The following is a 2,746-nucleotide window of genomic DNA, read 5'->3' as shown; positions in this document are numbered from 1 at the left end:
ACAATAACTTTTTTTCAGATGACAGCTGTTGTGAAATCACAAAACCTATTTGTTGTTACTGGCAGGGAAAAAAAAAAAAAAAAAAAATTTGAAAAAATGTTAGACATCAAAAGAACCTACACACCCCTCGTGAGATAAAGATTGGTTTGTCAGTTTTGTATCACCGGATGTAATCGCTTGCATGTCGGATGTCTCTCTAGGGATCAACACAGTTGCGGCTCAGGCAGTGACAAAAATCCTTAAACCAGAATCAATTTTTCATTGAAATATTTATATATTCTGTTGTGTCCGATATGAAGACTCGGGCACTTTTCATATTTATGGATTCATAGGTAACCGTTTGTAGAACATTACGATTTGTGGGATGTGTCCTTTTAGTAATTCTGCTTTATTCTAAACTCTTTGTTAAAAATAATTTTAGGACACAAAACCTCCACATGCTATCCCCATTACCTCTTAGTTGTCTTATCATGGTGAGTCCTTGTGAGTGCATATAAACTAAAACAATGCCCTTTGTTGGTTCTTTCATCCTGTCAGCAAATTTCTCTGCTTGGCCCTATTGCTTATGTCTGCAGCTGCATTGACTGCGTCACCCTGTTCATGGAGAATTTCACTTAAGAGTGAATAATTGCAAAGTCAATTTTCTTTTGGGTTAGATTTGAGATAAGCAGCATTTCAATAACAGCTGAAGGGAGTATACTTGATAGTGCTATAAAACACAACCATGTTTCTGGAATATATAATAAATTATAAATAATGTAATGTAGTCAAATTGTTTGATACTGTGCATGTCAAAATAATTTCCCTCTCTATTTAGACAGGTTGTAGCCAGAATAACATGCATTAGTTGGGTGCTTCTTTTTTATATTAAATGAGTCCACTAATCATTTAAGCAATATTTAAGTCAAATTATAGATAACGACTCACTGCATCAATCCTTTACTCAAACATATTAACACATTTTTACAGCATGACAGAAAATCTGTTAAAACCAACCCATGTGATAAACCTCAGGATTAGAGTGCATTAACCTCTGAGTATGTTGTATTGCATGGCATTGGTGCACTACAGGCACCAGTTTAGCACAGACCTTTATTTGCTCAATTTCGCGTAATGCACTTTGATTTCATTTATGTCGGCTAAACTGGGTTCACACCCAACTGATCAGCTTAATCCATGACCCCATGTGGAGATTTTCATCCCCCTTTCTGCCTTTTTAGCCACTTTCCCAATCCCCGGTCATTTAGTCTTCTTCATGCTCTTCATTAGCCTGATATGCTAGGTGGACGGCAACAACAGCCACCGGTTTGAAGTGGTTAAACTGGCAATCTGTCAAACTGAGGTTTTAAAGGAAAACTACTCCTTCCCTTTCCTTGTGTCATACACACCTGGATTCACATGACTGCCTGTTTTAGTGTCTTATCAGCACTCCTTGATGTTTATATTCTGCACAAAAGAGGAGACAGAGAATCCATTAAGTCATGCATGAACTGAAAGAATCTATAAGAGAGTAAGGATAACATGGGCTGATGGAGAAGAAAGGGACATAGGCCACTAATTTATTGCTGTGCATGCAGCAAATTATTCTCATCCCGAGGATGTTCTCTACAGATTTCATGTAGCTCTTCACCCTTCCTTTTACTTCAAAGAATTGTATTTTTTCTTTTTATTTTTTTCTTTTAGAAACATCCTGTTATATCACCATCAGATCAAGCTTTCTTGTAGACTTGAGGACCTCTGCATTTTGGCTTTCAAGTGTATTCATTGTTTTAACGGAATAGTATTTCATCTCTTACACAAAAAACTAACAACAAAATTGGAAAAGGTGTGATGCTCCTTTAATGCTGTCTCTCTTTACCAAGCTTTACACATAGGCAGTCATTATTTACTCACCAAATGTTATAGCACTGTGGTTTCTCTGGCTTTTGCAATAACCCATAAAAATGTCAATTTTAAAAATAATGACGCCAAAACAACATCTTATGAATACAATTAGTTCAAAGTGAATTTCCTCAGCTCAACACACGTCTACAAAGTCTAGCATTAGCGTTTATTAGCCTCCAGAAATATGTCCCATTTTCTACACAATGCCTATAAAGCCCAATTCACACTACACGATTTTCTTTACCCCAATTTTGCCCTTACGACAATCTTAGAACGTTCTGGATCCTGTAGTGTGTGGTGTGTTACGACTGATCGGGTTCAGTCGGTAGAACGTCGGACCGCTCTGATCTGAAATCGGACACATCCAACATGTTTGATTTTCTTTGCCCGATTATCGCAGCGTGTGTGGTGTTCCCCTGGCTGGGAGCAAGAACGCAGCCTGTTGAATGTGACAGGTAGCCAATAAGAAAGCTATGACTAAGCACTGAGGAGAATCCCAAACAAAGAACAGCTGGCATGGCGCAACCGAGAGTCCGCTGCACTTCTGACATGGAAGATTGTTTGGTCGAAACATGTTGAAACATTGTTTCGAACTGGCAGGCTCTCCGAAAAGTCAAAAGCTATTACGGTGGTGAATTGTGAATTACATTGCTAATTACCTCTAAAGCACAATCAGTGCTTTAGAAGTAAATAGATCTCATAAAACCATAAGTAAAGCTTTATCCTTGTTTTGAGCGCGCTACATTGGATCGTTTTTGTTTGTTTGTTTGTTTTAAATGCAGAAAAAAATTATTATTATTATTATTATTATTATTATTATTATTATTATTATTATTATTATTATTATTATTATTATTATTAT

General features: G+C 36.8%; 1 long non-coding RNA gene across 2 annotated transcripts in view; it reads right to left on the bottom strand.

Annotated features, from left to right (window-relative positions):
* Positions 1–1,465, bottom strand: part of LOC106949013 (uncharacterized) — a 32,123-nt gene extending 30,658 nt beyond the window's left edge. The window contains exon 1 of one of the 2 annotated variants that reach the window (XR_001425301.1): positions 1,389–1,465. This is a non-coding gene — a long non-coding RNA (uncharacterized LOC106949013). The remainder of the gene's footprint in view (positions 1–1,388) is intronic. The other variant, XR_001425300.1, reaches the window with a different exon arrangement.
* Between the last annotated feature and the right edge of the window lie 1,281 nt (positions 1,466–2,746).

This window comes from Poecilia latipinna, unplaced genomic scaffold, assembly GCF_001443285.1.
Source record: "Poecilia latipinna isolate Pla-1442-1.1 unplaced genomic scaffold, P_latipinna-1.0 Scaffold318, whole genome shotgun sequence".
In the NCBI taxonomy this organism is placed as follows: Eukaryota; Metazoa; Chordata; class Actinopteri; order Cyprinodontiformes; family Poeciliidae; genus Poecilia; species Poecilia latipinna.
The sequence above is the reverse complement of the archived record's forward strand: the minus strand, read 5'-3'. Positions and strand labels throughout refer to the sequence as shown.